This window comes from Mustela lutreola, chromosome 6, assembly GCF_030435805.1.
Source record: "Mustela lutreola isolate mMusLut2 chromosome 6, mMusLut2.pri, whole genome shotgun sequence".
In the NCBI taxonomy this organism is placed as follows: Eukaryota; Metazoa; Chordata; class Mammalia; order Carnivora; family Mustelidae; genus Mustela; species Mustela lutreola.
Window position 1 is genome coordinate 112,137,822 of NC_081295.1, and position 18,013 is coordinate 112,155,834.

Sequence of the window (18,013 nt, forward strand, 5' to 3'; positions counted from 1 at the left end):
AGAGGAGGGTAGAATAAAATATTATATTGTTGAAAGAAAAAAAACACTATCCTCAAATTCTATACTAGTGAATTTAACCCTTCAAAAATGAAAGAAAAATAAAGCCTTTCTCAGACAAACAAAACTATCTACAAGAAATGTTAAAAGTCCTTTCTGGAGGAAAGAAAAAAAAATTATATATATATATATATATATATATATATATATATATATATATATGTCAGAAATGTGGATCAGTGTAAAAAAAAGAAGAGCATCAAAGAAGATAAAAACAAAATTCAGATTTTAATTTTTATTAATAGTTGATCCAATAGATAACTTTGCTTGAAGGTATATGTGCCAATTTGAAGTGATATATTTTTATTTGAAAGTTGACTGAACAGAACTTTGAAATCTATAGATCTAATTGACAATTAGAGAATACTCCATCTGGGGGAACCCTTTCGGGTCCCCTCCCTCCTCAGGAGTTTTTTGCTATCACTTTGCTGTCACTCAATAAACCTTGCTTTGCTTCCCACCCTGTCTGTCTATTTCCTCATTCTTCCAAGTGGTGTGACCAGGAACCATGGGCCCCCTCAGGGAAAAAAAAAAAATCCTGCAACATTTATGGGGGCTTGTCCAGGATATCCTCCATCATTAAGGACAACTAACTGTGAGTAGTGGGTAGCAAGTCTCTCTCTCTCTCTCTCTCTCTCTCTCCATTTTGTATGTTGAAACAACAGGCACCCATCAGCCATGTAAGAGCAATTAGCATGGCTGCCATTCTCAAGTCTCAGATGGCATGCTTTGTGGGCTCCTTTCTGACTGATCCCTCAACAGAAGTTGGGAATGTCAGTTTGGTGAGAACTCAGAACTCCTTTCAGGGAAAATCACTGGATGGGAAGGACCTAGGGAGAACTGAACAGCAATTGAGGGGCCTGACCAAAGCTATTCTTTGCACACCTGGATGCTCTTGGAGGGACCTGGTTCCTTACTTGCCCATCTGGGCACCTAGATAGAACCCCTCTACAATTCTTTTCCTTGCTGATTCCTCCCCTAAGAGAATGAGTGGGGGAGACCAGGATGGTCCCCCAGACATTCTCTTATGAGTGGTTTGGGTAACCTCCAATGGATCCCACTCACAGTTCCCTGTTATGGTAAGGAACAGTCTGACTCTTTCTGACACCCCTCCAACTGGCTATACCACCTATATGAAGAAATGGTCAAACAGGGCAAAAGAACTGAGATCTAAGGGATCTCCCAACTTTTTGGTTCCACTGGGGCTAATATCCCAGGTAGATTTCCCCTCCCTGGGTGCCCTGTCTTGTCCCTCCCTGTGGCTATGCCAGACAGAACAATTTTACTAAAAGATAATTGGGTGTTATATCAGACAGAATAACTCCACTAAAAGAAGTCTGGTGTATCCATTGACTTCTAAGGGAGTCTTAAGAGTGGGGAAACCAGGGTCACTCTCTGGAAGAAGAGGCAAGCCTGGGTAAGTATAACTACTCCCAGCACCTTTGAGAGGGGGTCTGGCTGTCAGTCACCTGAGTAGCTAGGGCCACACATCAGGAAAACATGAGGAGGAACTGAGGTTGGGGATGCCTTTTGCTCTCTTTCCAAGTCTCCTTGATCATCACAAGGAACTGATGTAAGGGATATCTTTTCCTCTCTTCTTGTAGGCACCACCCTGCTGGTGCCCAGATATTTGGGAAAATACTGCAAGAGTTGGCCGTTGGTCCCAAGGGGACCCTAGAAGAGCTCTAATGAGCTGCCAACTGGGTCTTTTACAGTCAGGAGGAAGAGTGAGGAACAGAAGCTAAAGCAATGTCTTGAGGCTTTGGTTGTGGCCTTGCATGCTATTGTCAGCTTGGCCTCCCAAAGCCCTGGCACCAAATGACATCTCTGTAGACAACCAGGACATTGGAAGTGAGAATGCTCCCAATGGCAGAAACCAAGGCCCTGTAACCCTTGTCCCACTTGTGGAAGGGGACACTGGAAATCTGAATGTCCTCAAGGACCTCAATCTGTGAGGGCTCAGGTGGCCAGCGCCCCAGATCAGGACTGAGGTAGCCTGGGGCTCTATGTGATGGCTCCTCTGAAACTCTCACCATAGGGAACCCAGAGCTTCAGGTAACTTTGGCTATAGAAGGAAAACCGGTCTATTTACTTCTTGATACTGGAGCCACCTTTTCTGTTCTACTCTCTGCCTTAGGGCCAACTGTTTAATGGCAGTGTTGTCATTAAGGGCATCACAGGGTGACCCATAAGCCAAATTTTTTCCTTCCCTTCTGGGATGGAAATGGCCAATTTTTTTCCTTCCCTTGCTGGAAAGATTTTTTAGGCATAACAGGACACTGTTGCTCTTGGATACCAGGATACAGGGAAATAGCATGCCCCCTCTATTGGCTGGTCAAGGATACCCAGATCGCCAGTACCCATCCTTAATATGGGATTCAGAGTCAGAAAAAAATCTTTTAAAAATCTCAAGAGGGCCTTGCTCAGTGCCCCAGCTTTAAGTATTCCTACTGGGAAGGCTTACAACTTATATGTGAGAGAAAGAAAGGGAATGGCTTTGGGTGTATCCTAACCCACACCCAGGGACCAGATCAACAACCAGTAGGAAGCTACAGAACTAACTCTGGGACAGGATCTTAACTGTCTATACCCCTCATGATACCCAAAGTCTCCTATCAAGGGATAGCATCATTGGCTCATGGACAGCTGCCTTCTGAGAGATCAGGCACTCTTCCCGGAAGGCCCAGTCATGCAAAGGAAAACTTGCTCAACTTTAAATCCCACCACCTTCCTTTGAGAAGAAGGCACAGGGTCAGAGCATGACCGTCAACAAATCATAGCCCAAACCTATGCTGCCCTGAAGGACTTAAAAGAAACCCCAATAGAAAATCCAGAATGGACTTTATTTTCTATTTCATTTGTTGAACAGGGCACCCAAAAGGTTGGATTATTTATTTAGTTAGTTAGTTAGTTAATTTTTTTGGATGTGATTTTATTTTATTTTATTTTTGCTATAAACATACTATTTTTTAAAAAAAAAAAAAAAACATACTATTTTTATTTTTACTTTTCACTATAACTTTATTTTATTTTTTAGTGTTCCAAGATTCATTGTATATGCACTACACCCAGTGCTCCATGCAATACGTGCCCTCCTTAATAACCACCACCAGGCTCACATATCCCCCCACCCCCCCTCCCCTCCGAAATCAGAGGGAGAGATAAAGCATGAGAGACTGTGGACTCTGAGAAACAACTGAGGGTTTTGGAGGCTGGATCTTTATATTAAACAATATACAGTAACCCTCTCCTACCTGGGTCAAATGTAAAACTGGCTGAACTGAGGGCACTCACCTGAGCTTTTAGTAAGGACAAGAGTCAACATATATACTGACTCCAAATGTGCTTCCCTGGTTTTACACACCCATGGTACAATATGGAGAGAGACATTTTCTAACTGTGTCAGGTACTCCTATCAAGTATCATCAGGAAATCACACGGCTTCTGCAAGCCATAAATCAACACCCAGACATAGCAGTTGTACATTGCAAGGGACACCAAAAAGGAGCAGATGAAGTATCAGAATGAAATAGATTGGTCAATGCGGCCTCAAATTCATCTGCCAGCTCAACTACCCCTGTGGTTGTCCACTTAGTCTGGGATGGTTCCAAAGACCCTGATATTCAGTTGAGGAAAACAATTAATCCCCAACAGAACAGGGATATACTCCTCAGTTGAGGAAAGACAATGGGCAACAGAACAGGGATATACTTCCCAGTCTATAGGCTGGCTCCAGGCAGAGGATGTTAGGCTTCACCTGCCAGCCACTAACCAATGGAAGGTCCTAAAAACCACCAAACCTTCCATTTAGGTCAAGATAAGACCCTACAAATGACCCACAAACTCTTTACAGCGAGAAATTTAGATAGGACTATTAAAACATTTTAAAAACATATGAAGCCTGCCAGAACAACAACCCATTCTCCCATTCACAAATCCCCAGAGGCATACAGCAAGTAAGAAGTTACCTAGGGAAGTGCATGTGCATGTCACACGTGTCTAAAATGCATGGGTATAGGTACCTCCTGGTTTGGGTAGATACCAAAAATCATGCACTGAATTGAGGCCTTCCCCTATAAAACCAAAAAGCCTCAGAAGTGATAAAGGCACTGGTAAATCCCTTGGTTTTGAATCCCCTAGGCCCTTCAGAGTGATAACAGAGGGAGTAGCCAAGGTTTGGGACTTTAATCATTTCATCCCTCTTATAAGGAGCTTCCTAATTCCCAGCCCCCAAATAACCAACCTGTCCCATTTTCACCCTGGGAAGCAAGTGCTTATTAGAGCTGGTCTGGGAAGGCTTATATATACAGTGATTTTTAGCAACTCCCAATAGCAGTCAAAATGAAGCCTGGATCTATCCCTTCAGAGTCAAACCTTGGTCCCACATTGGGGGGACAAACAACAAGGAATCAAAATCCCTCTGTGAACCCAGAGAGTACCTCAAACTAATCTTGAAGTGCCTTTTGCCTGCCCTCTCCTCACAGTATTTGGGGTGTTTACTAAAACACCCTCTATCTCTTGCCAGACTGGCTGTATTCAGTCTTGCATTGTGCTTTGGGTCTTGCCTTCTAAATGCCCTAACTCACTTTATATCTTCCAGAATAAATGTCATCAAACTCCCAATGGTTGTGGTTCAGATGGGGCCTCATATGGCAGTCAAACCAGACATCTACATGGGGCCACTTGATAGATCTGGATGAAAGAAACACTCACTGTTGTCCCATCCAACACCCTTGACCAGCAGGAAGTAGCTATGATTGGTCATCGCCCTTCTTCCCTAACAGCAGTTAGGGTTACTTCTTCAGAGGGGGGAATGATAAAAGATAATTAGAACGCAGGCAAGGATAAGGGGCCTCCACCCTAAGAGGAAACCACACTTTAAAGGATTTTACACAGCCCTCGAAGAGCTCCCTGCACTTTTCCATCTGATAGGTAAGAAAAATCTGATTGCATGACAGGTGCAGGGAGGGTTGATCAGATTAAAATAGTGGGCCAACAAACCCATAAAAACCCCTAGACTTGGAAACTCTGGTGGCAACCCCTTTGGGTCCCCTCCCTTCTCAGGATCTTTGTATTATCATCTTGCTATTGTTCAATAAACCTTATTTTGCTACCCCCCCTCCCCAAAACGTTTATTCCATCAAATAACAGAAAACATACATATTATTCTCAAGCTGGTATGGAGTATGGCCCAAGATAGACAACATTCTGGGGTATAAACATACCATAAAAATTTTTAAAAATAGGAATCATACAAATTATGTTCTTAGATATCAATGGAATTAAACTAGAAATCCATAACAGCAAGATGGCTTGAAATCCAAAAATATTTATAGACTAAATATCATATAAATAATTCATGGACTAAAAAATAGTCTTAAGAGAAATGTTTAAATATTTGAACTGCATGACAAGGAAAATAAAACATTAAAATTTGTGAAATGATGCAAAAGCAGTGCTTAGAGGGAAATTTGTAAAACAAAATTGTCTATATTAGAAAAGAAGAAAGACCTGAAAACTGATAATCTAAGTTTCCTTCTTAGATGATTGAGTGAGAGAGAGAATATGTGTGTGTGTGAGAGAGAGAGAGAGAGAAAAGTATTATAAGTCAAAAACAGGCAGCAGAAAAAAATAATTAAAATAAGAGCAGAAATTAGTAAAATTAAAATCAAGAAATCAATACAAAAAGCCAACAAAATTAAAAGCTGGTTCTTGGGGCACCTGGGTGGCTCAGTGGGTTAAGCCGCTGCCTTCGGCTCAGGTCATGATCTCAGAGTCCTGGGATCGAGTCCCGCATCGGGCTCTCTGCTCAGCAGAGAGCCTGCTTCCCTCTCTCTCTCTCTGCCTGCCTCTCCATCTACTTGTGATTTCTCTCTGTCAAATAAATAAATAAAATCTTTAAAAAATAATAAAAAATAAATAAAAAATAAAAGCTGGTTCTTTTAAAAGCTCAATAAAATTTATAAACCTATAGGCTAACCAAGGGAAAAAAAAGAGAGAGAAGGCCTAGCTTATTAAGATAAGCAAAAGAAGGCTCATCATTACTGATCCTATGGATATTAAAAGGATAATAAAAATTATGAACAACTCTATGTCCCCAAATTTGATAATTTGGATGAAATGGACCAATTCCTTGAAAAGATACAAACTACTAAACATGATACAAAGAGAAAGAGATAACTTTAATAGTAATATATCTATGAAAGAAATCAAATAAAAATACCAGGTCCATATGGTTTTATTGATGTATTTTACCAAATATTTAAGGATGAAATGATACTGGTCCTCCACAGTCTTTTCCACAAGATAGAAACAGAGGGAACACTTTCTAACTCATTCCATAAGGCCATTCTACTACCAAAACCATATAAAGTCATTGGAAGAAAGGAAAACTGCAAACCAATATCTTTCATGAACATAGATGCAAAAATCTTCAAAAAACGAATCAAATTCAACAATGTATAAAAATCATCATACAACATGGGCCAAGTGATATTTATAGCCAGCAGTCATGACTGATTTAACATTTGAAAATCAATCAATATAATCCACCACATCAAAGGCTAAAGAAGAAAAAAAATACGACATCAACAACTGATGCAAAAAAGTGCATTTCACAATGTCCAACATCCATTCACAATTAAAACAAACAAACAAACCTCTCAACAAACTAAGAATAGAGGAAAATGTCTTGAGCAAATCATTATCCCAGCTAGTCATTTTATGGATATGAGCAAACTGATTCTAAAGTTTATATGGAAAGATAAAAGACCTGAAGTAACCAACAAACCAATAAAAAAGTAGAAAGTTTCAGGACTGAAACTAACTTCAAAACTTACTAATCTATAGTAATCAGAACAATGTGGTATTGGCAGAAGAATAGACATATAGATCAATTGAAAAGAACAGAAAGCCCAGAAACAGACCTGCACAGATACAGTAAAACAATCTTTGACAGAAAAGTAAAGGCCATTCAATGGAGAAAGCAGTCTTTTTAACAAACAGTGCTGGAACAACTAGACATCCAAACTGAAAAAAGAAGAATCTAGTCAGTCTTTATACCTTTCACAAAAATCAAATCAAAAGGGATCATAGACCTAAATGTAAAGTATATTAGACATTAGACATTTAGAAGAAAACACAGGAGAAATTTTAGGTGTTCTTGGGCCTGGCAAGGTATTTTTAGATGCAATACAAAAGCACATCCATGAAAAAAAAAATGTTGAACTGTATTAGAATTAAAAACTTCTGCTCTGTGGAAGACAGTACTAAGAGAATGAGGACAGGCCCCAGACTTGGTGATAATACAGGCAAAATATGTATCTGATAAAACACGTATATTAAAAATACACAAATAACTCAAAACTCAACAATAAAAATACAAGCGACCCAAGCAGAAAATGGAACACTATAGGGAACATAAGGATGACAAATAAGTATATGAAAATATGCTTAACATCACTTGCAATTAGAGAATTGCAAATTAAAACAACAACAATGTATCACTACATACTTATTAGAATGGCTAAAATCCAAAACCTGACAATACCAAATACACAGTTACATATTTAGAATAAAGAACCATAGACAAATTTCTTACAATTTTTCTGTTCAAACAAGTGAACATTAAGAAGGGGCTGAAGAAGCAGCTTAGTGAGGAACTCCATTTTTCTCAGAAAATTAAAAGAAAAAATTATATCTAGGGATCAAAAGCAGGTATGGAATGTACTTGGTTATAGTACTGGGTAAAGAATACACACCCAATTTCTGTTTATCTGATATGGGAGGTATGGATTAAGCAATATATTTTGAACCAAAAGTAGTAAATAGATATTGCTAAGCCACAAAAAGCCATAAATTCTCAAATCTTCTAATGCCAAAACTGTCAGAAGGCAATAAGGCCAACCATTCAGAACATAAGATATGACAAATAAATTACGTGGTTGTGTGAAATGACCAAAGGGGCATTAAATCATTCATGGTTCTTCTCTTCCCTCCTTCTAAGGCATCATTTTCATTCAGGCTTCCTGAGGTCCTTTAATTCCCAAACTAGGACTAATGGATGAAGAAATTTGGAAGGTCATTATTAGCTCACTTTAGATTTTAAAAACACATGGAAAACTGGATAATAAAAGTAAGAACTTGTATTCATCAAAAAAATCACTAATAAGAGTATAAAGGTAGTTTTTAGATGCAATACAAAAGCACATCCATGAAAAAAAAAATGTTGAACTGTATTAGGATTAAAAACTTCTGCTCTGTGGGGGAGGAGTCAAGATGGCGGAGAAGTAGCAGCCTGAGACTACTTCAGCTAGCCAGAGATCAGCTAGATAGCTTATCTAAAGATTGCAAACACCTGAAAATCCATCGGAGATCGAAGAGAAGAAGAACAGCAATTCTGGAAACAGAAAAACAACCACTTTCTGAAAGGACAAAATGACAAGACGGAAAAATTCAACACAAAAAAAAGAACAAGAGGCAGTACCGAAGGCTAGGGACCTAATCAATACAGACATTGGTAATATGTCAGATCTAGAGTTCAGAATGACAATTCTCAAGGTTCTAGCCGGGCTCGAAAAAGGCATGGAAGATATTAGAGAAACCCTCTCGAGAGATATAAAAGCCCTTTCTGGAGAAATAAAAGAACTAAAATCTAACCAAGTTGAAATCAAAAAAGCTATTAATGAGGTGCAATCAAAAATGGAGGCTCTCACTGCTAGGATAAATGAGGAAGAAGAAAGAATTAGTGATATAGAAGACCAAATGACAGAGAATAAAGAAGCTGAGCAAAAGAGGGACAAACAGCTACTGGACCACGAGGGGAGAATTCGAGAGATAAGTGACACCATAAGACGAAACAACATTAGAATAATTGGGATTCCAGAAGAAGAAGAAAGAGAGAGGGGAGCAGAAGGTATACTAGAGAGAATTATTGGGGAGAATTTCCCCAATATGGCAAAGGGAACGAGCATCAAAATTCAGGAGGTTCAGAGAATGCCCCTCAAAATCAATAAGAATAGGCCCACACCCCGTCACCTAATAGTAAAATTTACAAGTCTCAGTGACAAAGAGAAAATCCTGAAAGCAGCCCGGGAAAAGAAGTCTGTAACATACAATGGTAAAAATATTAGATTGGCAGCTGACTTATCCACAGAGACCTGGCAGGCCAGAAAGAGCTGGCATGATATTTTCAGAGCACTAAATGAGAAAAACATGCAGCCCAGAATACTATATCCAGCTAGGCTATCATTGAAAATAGAAGGAGAGATTAAAAGCTTCCAGGACAAACAACAACTGAAAGAATTTGCAAACACCAAACCAGCTCTACAGGAAATCTTGAAAGGGGTCCTGTAAGCAAAGAGAGAGCCTACAAGTGGTAGATCAGAAAGGAACAGAGACCATATACAGTAACAGTCACCTTACAGGCAAAACAATGGCACTAGATTCATATCTCTCAATAGTTACCCTGAATGTTAATGGGCTAAATGCCCCTGTCAAAAGACATAGGGTATCAGAATGGATAAAAAAACAAAACCCATCTATATGTTGCCTCCAAGAAACTCATTTTAAGCCCGAAGACACCTCCAGATTTAAAGTGAGGGGGTGGAAAAGAATTTACCATGCTAATGGACATCAGAAGAAAGCAGGAGTGGCAATCCTTATATCAGATCAATTAGATTTTAAGCCAAAGACTATAATAAGAGATGAGGAAGGACACTATATCATACTCAAAGGGTCTGTCCAACAAGAAGATTTAACAATTTTAAATATCTATGCCCCCAACGTGGGAGCAGCCAACTATATAAACCAATTAATAACAAAATCAAAGAAACACATCAACAATAATACAATAATAGTAGGGGACTTTAACACTCCCCTCACTGAAATGGACAGATCATCCAAGCAAAAGATCAGCAAGGAAATAAAGGCCTTAAACGACACACTGGACCAGATGGACATCACAGATATATTCAGAACATTTCATCCCAAAGCAACAGAATACACATTCTTCTCTAGTGCACATGGAACATTCTCCAGAATAGATCACATCCTTGGTCCTAAATCAGGACTCAACCGGTATCAAAAGATTGGGATCATTCCCTGCATATTTTCAGACCACAATGCTCTAAAGCTAGAACTCAACCACAAAAGGAAGTTTGAAAAGAACCAAAATACATGGAGACTAAACAGCATCCTTCTAAAGAATGAATGGGTCAACCGGGAAATTAAAGAAGAATTGAAAAAAATCATGGAAACAAATGATAATGAAAATACAACGGTTCAAAATCTGTGGGACACAACAAAGGCAGTCCTGAGAGGAAAATATATAGCGGTACAAGTCTTTCTCAAGAAACAAGAAAGGTCTCAGGTACACAATCTAACCCTACACCTAAAGGAGCTGGAGAAAGAACAAGAAAGAAACCCTAAGCCTAGCAGGAGAAGAGAAATCATAAAGATCAGAGCAGAAATCAATGAAATAGAAACCAAAAAAACAATAGAACAAATCAACGAAAGTAGGAGCTGGTTCTTTGAAAGAATTAATAAAATTGATAAACCCCTGGCCCGACTTATCAAAAAGAAAAGAGAAAGGACCCAAATAAATAAAATCATGAATGAAAGAGGAGAGATCACAACTAACACCAAAGAAATACAAACTATTATAAGAACATACTATGAGCAACTCTACGCCAATAAATTTGACAATCTGGAAGAAATGGATGCATTCCTAGAAACATATAAACTACCACAACTGAGCCAGGAAGAAATAGAAAGCCTGAACAGACCCATAACCAGTAAGGAGATTGAAACAGTCATTAAAAATCTCCAAACAAACAAAAGCCCAGGGCCAGACGGCTTCCCAGGGGAATTCTACCAAACATTTAAAGAAGAGCTAATTCCTATTCTCCTAAAACTGTTCCAAAAAATAGAAATGGAAGGAAAACTTCCAAACTCATTTTATGAGGCCAGCATCACCTTGATCCCAAAACCAGACAAGGATCCCACCAAAAAAGAGAGCTATAGACCGATATCCTTGATGAACACAGATGTGAAAATACTCAACAAAATACTAGCCAATAGGATTCAACAGTACATTAAAAAGATTATTCACCACGACCAAGTGGGATTTATTCCAGGGCTGCAAGGTTGGTTCAACATCCGCAAATCAGTCAATGTGATACAACACATCAATAAAAGTAAGAACAAGAACCATATGATACTCTCAATAGATGCTGAAAAAGCATTTGACAAAGTACAGCATCCTTTCCTGATCAAAACTCTTCAAAGTGTAGGGATAGAGGGCACATACCTCAATATCATCAAAGCCATCTATGAAAAACCCACCACAAATATCATTCTCAATGGAGAAAAACTGAAAGCTTTTCCGCTAAGGTCAGGAACACGGCAGGGATGTCCATTATCACCACTGCTATTCAACATAGTACTAGAGGCCCTAGCCTCAGCAATCAGACAACAAAAGGAAATTAAAGGCATCCAAATCGGCAAAGAAGAAGTCAAATTATCACTCTTCGCAGATGATATGATACTATATGTGGAAAACCCAAAAGACTCCACTCCAAAACTGCTAGAACTTATACAGGAATTCAGTAAAGTGTCAGGATATAAAATCAATGCACAGAAATCAGTTGCATTTCTCTACACCAACAGCAAGACAGAAGAAAGGGAAATTAAGGAGTCAATCCCATTTACAATTGCACCCAAAACTATAAGATACCTAGGAATAAACCTAACCAAAGAGACACAGAATCTATACTCAGAAAACTATAAAGTACTCATGAAAGAAATTGAGGAAGACACAAAGAAATGGAAAAATGTTCCATGTTCCTGGATTGGAAGAATAAATATTGTGAAAATGTCTATGCTACCTAAAGCAATCTACACATTTAATGCAATTCCTATCAAAGTACCATCCATCTTTTTCAAAGAAATGGAACAAATAATTCTAAAATTTATATGGAACCAGAAAAGACCTCGAATAGCTAAAGGGATATTGAAAAAGAAAGCCAACGTTGGTGGCATCACAATCCTGGACTTCAAGCTCTATTACAAAGCTGTCATCATCAAGACAGTATGGTACTGGCACAAAAACAGACACATAGATCAATGGAACAGAATAGAGAGCCCAGAAATAGACTCTCAACTCTATGGTCAACTAATCTTCGACAAAGCAGGAAAGAATGTCCAATGGAAAAAAGACAGCCTCTTCAATAAATGGTGCTGGGAAAATTGGACAGCCACATGCAGAAAAATGAAATTGGACCATTTCCTTACACCACACACGAAAATAGACTCAAAATGGATGAAGGACCTCAATGTGCGAAAGGAATCCATCAAAATCCTTGACGAGAACACAGGCAGCAACCTCTTTGACCTCAGCCGCAGCAACATCTTCCTAGGAACAACGCAAAAGGCAAGGGAAGCAAGGGCAAAAATGAACTATTGGGATTTTATCAAGATCAAAATCTTTTGCACAGCAAAGGAAACAGTTAACAAAATCAAAAGACAACTGACAGAATGGGAGAAGATATTTGCAAACGACATATCAGATAAAGGACTAGTGTCCAGAATCTATAAAGAACTTAGCAAACTCAACACCCAAAGAACAAATAATCCAATCAAGAAATGGGCAGAGGACATGAACAGACATTTCTGCAAAGAAGACATCCAGATGGCCAACAGACACATGAAAAAGTGCTCCATATCACTCGGCATCAGGGAAATACAAATCAAAACCACAATGCGATATCACCTCACACCCGTCAGAATGGCTAAAATCAACAAGTCAGGAAATGACAGATGCTGGCGAGGATGCGGAGAAAGGGGATCCCTCCTACACTGTTGGTGGGAATGCAAGCTGGTGCAACCTCTCTGGAGAACAGCATGGAGGTTCCTCAAAATGTTGAAAATAGAACTGCCCTATGACCCAGCAACTGCACTATTGGGTATTTACCCTAAAGATACAAACGTAGTGATCCAAAGGGGCACGTGTACTCGAATCTTTATAGCAGCAATGTCCACAATAGCCAAACTATGGAAAGAACCTAGATGTCCATCAACAGATGAATGGATCAAGAAGATGTGGTATATATACACAATGGAATACTATGCAGCCATCAAAAGAAATGAAATCTTGCCATTTGCGACAACATGGATGGAACTAGAGCGTATCATGCTTAGCGAAATAAGTCAGGCAGAGAAAGACAACTATCATATGATCTCCCTGATATGAGGAAGTGGTGATGCAACATGGGGGCTTAAGTGGGTACGAGAAGAATAAATGAAAGAAGATGGGATTGGGAGGGAGACAAACCATAAGTGACTCTTAATCTCACAAAACAAACTGAGGGTTGCTGAGGGGAGGGGGTTTGGGAGAAGGGGGTGGTATTATGGACATTGGGGAGGGTATGTGTTTTGGTGAGTGCTGTGAAGTGTGTAAACCTGGTGATTCACAGACCTGTACCCCTGGGGATAAAAATATATGTTTATAAAAAAAATTAAAAAAAAAAAACTTCTGCTCTGTGGAAGAGCTGGGAAAATATATGAACTGGGAAAGTATATTCATAATAGAATATTTTTAAAAAATCTATTCTCATGCTCATTTTGGCTGCACATACACTAAAATCAGAAAGATGCAGAGGAGATTAGCATGACCCCTGGGCAAGGATGACACACAACTTTATAAAGCATTCCATATTTTTGAAGGTTGCTAAAAGAGTAAATCTTAAAAGGTCTCATTACAAAGAAAAATTCTTAAGTTCTCTAACTGAGTATGGTGATGAATGTTTAAAAAAAATAACTACCTTGAATATATAAAGAGCTCCTATAGATCAACAGGAAAAGAGCACACAAATCCAGTACAAAATAGGGAAAAATTGCTGAACACTTTACAAAAGAGGATATCCAAATGGCCAATCAAGACCTTCACTGTCATTACAGAAATGCAAGTGAAAACGACAAAGAGGTTTCACTACACACCTACCATGATCATGGAAAGGAAAACAAACCAACAACAATGGAAAATAAGTGTTAGTGAGGATGTAGAGCAATCAATATGTTCATATATTACTTCTGGAAGACTAATTAGTACAACCATTTTGTTAAACTGGCAGTATCTGTTAAAGCTGTCTATGTTGAGAGGAAGGAGTTAAGACAACTGGGTTTTGATTCAGGCACTACACCAAGGAAAAGTCCTTGAGAGAAAAGCTCTTGGGGTCATCCAGTCTAATCTTCTTCATAAATGGACTTGTGGATAAATAGACTAATGATATTTGCTAGGAAGAAGTGACCTTATCTCTGAAATTCCCTGCTCAGGATGTCCTAGTCAAGAATTATCTATAGAAAAAGAACCCAGGGTTTATAAGAAATGGCCCTCTGGAGGATTTCGCCCAAGCTACATAGCTCTCTGGCTTCACAATTTAAATGCTCCTGTTGTGTGAAGTGACTTTGCAGATGTAACATAGAGATCTTATCCATTACTCTGAGCCATATGTTAGACAGAAAAAGAAGGTCCTGGGAAACAACTTTTGATGCCCTAAACCTCTCTCTGCTCTTCCTGAAATTTTCAATTACTTTCAAATAGAAATTATTTAATAAAGATTGCTAAAGGATAAGATTCCTTTGATTTATGTGGGTCTGACTGGATAATTCCATCCTGTATGTTAGCTTATACAATTAGACCCAATAATCCTACTCATAGAAAATTGCCAAGCAGTAATCATTCACATGTTTAGCTAAGACCCAGGACATTATTATTATTATTATTATTAATGCCCACAAACTGGAAAATATCTGAATGCCCGTAAAGAAAACTGTAGTATGTTCACACAATGGAATGTTATTCAGCAACTAATAACTTCAACTTCATGAATTAGTATAGATGCAACTGTGAAACATAATATTGATTGAACTAATCCAGACTAAGAGGTGTGGTACATTTCTAAAAGCATAAAAACAGGCAAAACTAATCTAAGCTGTTAAGTTAAGCAATATTACACTTGTTAGGGGCCAGTCTCTCAAGAGACTTCTGAATAAATTTGTATAATTTTCAGTGTTTTTTTTTTTAAGGTACATTATTTATTTATTCAATGTAACAAAAGGTGGAGATTACTGATGAGATGGGAACAAGAACATACTAGGATTATTATTACTAGGATTAGAAAAAAACCCTGAAAAACAGATATAAGTGAAAACACTTTAGATATGGCAGGTTATCTAATTGTTGATATTTGTAAACTTTGGTATTTTGGCTTCTAATAAAATAAGATAAAAACAGAGAGGTAGGCAAACCATAAGAAACTCTGCAGTTAAGAGAACAAACTGAGGGTTGCTGGAGGGAAAGTGGGTGGGGGATGGGCTAAATGAGTGATTGGTATTAAGGAAGGCACTTGTTGGGATGAGTACTGGGTATTATATGTAAGGGATGAATCACTAAATTATACTCTTGATACCAATACTGTACTATATGTTAACTAACTTGAATTTAAATTTTTAAAAAAGTTGATTCTGCCATATTTTATCCCATATTGTTAGCAAATACTCAACTTTAATTTTTAGTATCTTAAACTGAAATATTATTAAATAAAGTTTTATATTGTAACACTATTATATTTACATTATAACATTATTATTATAACATTATCACATAACATTTGTAACATTATTATTATATTATAACATTATTGCTAAATTAAGAATTCCAAATATATATTCCTCCTTATATAATAATGACAGTGGTGATAATTATGGTAATAATTGTAAGAACAAGTATGTCTTAAACTCTCAATCTATAAGATACTGTGGCTAAACCTTCTAATACTAGGGTTCTCAATTTGGAGTCCAGTAAAACTCAGGAGCTCATAAATTTAAATGAAAAAATTATGTATTGTCAATAACCGTTAACTGAAAGTTAGCACCTCTTTCAACAGAAATACAGCATTTTCTTCAAAAGAAATCACAAATATTTCCATCACACATTGCACTTTATAACATATACCTTGAAATCATTGTTTAAGCTCATTACTACATTGAAATTATGAATTATTAGACTCAGCATCAGATCTTGTTATTTAATGTGTAAAGAATCATATATATACTACTATATCACATGACCTTTAATAATTTGATGACTCTATTTCAAAATTATTGGTTGGCTTCTTTATGATTCTATATGTTTTATTTTATAGGTTGAAAAAAAAAAGTTGTTTTCAATTGCACCAAAGGGGTCCATGACAATAAACAGTTAAGAACCCCGACAATAACCCATTTAATTCTTACAACCTTATGATACTGATATTAAAATTCTCATTTTAGAGCTAAAGGAAATGAAGCAGGGAAAGTCGAATGACATTCCCAAGTTCACAAGACTAGTAAATCCCAGAGTTAGAATTAGAATGTCGATCATTTGGCTTTAGAACCTGTCCTTTTCACCTTGGTCTGTGTCGCCTGTTAGAAATTTCTAGCACAGTGACTTTCAAACTGTTGTCTATAGAGATTTGAGGCTGTTTTTATATGCCCCAGGATATGTCATGAGAAGCAGGATTGGCCAAACTTCAGGGACTGTGGCTCTTGGTTGGTAGTTTAGGGTTCAACTTAAAATTTTGCATTTAAGCGGGGCGCCTGGGTGGCTCAGTGGGTTAAGCTGCTGCCTTCAGCTCAGGTCATGATCTCAGGGTCCTGGAATCGAGTCCTACATTGGGCTCTCTGCTTAGCAGGGAACCTGCTTCCCTTTGTCTCTCTCTCTCTCTCTGCCTGTCTCTCTGCCTACTTGTGATCTCTCTGTCTGTCAAATAAATAAATAAAATCTTTAAAAAAAATTGCATTTAAGCCACTATTAACAAACATAAAGGAAGAAATCAATAGCAAAGCAATAATAGGATGGGACTTTAATACCCATTTATATTAATGATCTATCTAGATCATTCAGACCGAAAATTAAAAAGGAAACAGTGTTTTTGAGTAACACATTGGACCAGATGGATCTAACAGATATATTCAGAACATTCCACTCCAAAACTTTGGAATACACATTCTTTTCAAGGGCACATGGAACATTCTCCAGAAGAAAGCACATGTTTGGCCACAAAACAAATCTTAATAATTTGAAAAAGAATGAAATCATATAATGCAGCTTTTCCAATTACAATGGTATGAAACTATCAATCCATCACAAGAAAAATATCTGGAAAGAATATAAATACATGGAAGTTAAATAACATGCTAATAAACAATGAATGGGTCAGCCAAGAAATCATAGAGGAAATAAAAACATACATGAAGAAAAATAAAAATGAAAATACAATAGTCCAAAATCTTTGGGATGCATAAAAACTGCTCTAAGAGAAAATAGAAGTACAGGTATACCTCAAGAATCAAGAAAAATCTCAAATAAACAACCTAATCTTACATTAACATGAGCTAGGGAAAGAAGAAAGAACAAAATCCAAAATCAGTAGAAGAAAGGAAATAAAAAAGATTATACCACAAATAAATGAAATAATAGCTAAAAAGCCAATAGTATATTTCAATTAAAACATTTAGCCAGACTCATCTAAAAAAAAGAGAAAGAGAGAGTGAAAAATGACTCAAATAAATAAAATGAGAAATGAAAAAAGAGAAATAATAACAGACACCACAGAAATACAAAGGGTAGTAAAAGATGTATAAGTAATAAAAAATTACTTATCAACAAATTGGACAACCTAGAAGAAATGGCTAAATTCCTAGAAACATATAATAGCCTTCCAAAACTTAGTCAAGAAGAAATAGGGGAGATGGAGAGGAGAAGGGAGTTGAGAGAAATTGGAAGGGACGGTGAACCATGAGAGACTATGGACTCTGAAAAACAATCTGAGGGTTTTGAAGGGGCGGGGGGGTGGGAGGTTGGGGGAACCAGGTGGTGGGTATTAGAGAGGGCACGGATTGCATGGAGCACTGGGTG

At 37.7% G+C, this 18,013-nt stretch overlaps 1 non-coding gene across 1 annotated transcript; it reads left to right on the forward strand.

Moving 5' to 3' along the window:
* The first annotated feature begins 13,670 nt into the window (after nucleotides 1-13,670).
* On the forward strand, nucleotides 13,671-13,775 carry LOC131834928 (U6 spliceosomal RNA). Its single transcript, XR_009355019.1, has one exon. It is a non-coding gene; the product is annotated as a U6 spliceosomal RNA (small nuclear RNA).
* Nucleotides 13,776-18,013: the final 4,238 nt, after the last annotated feature.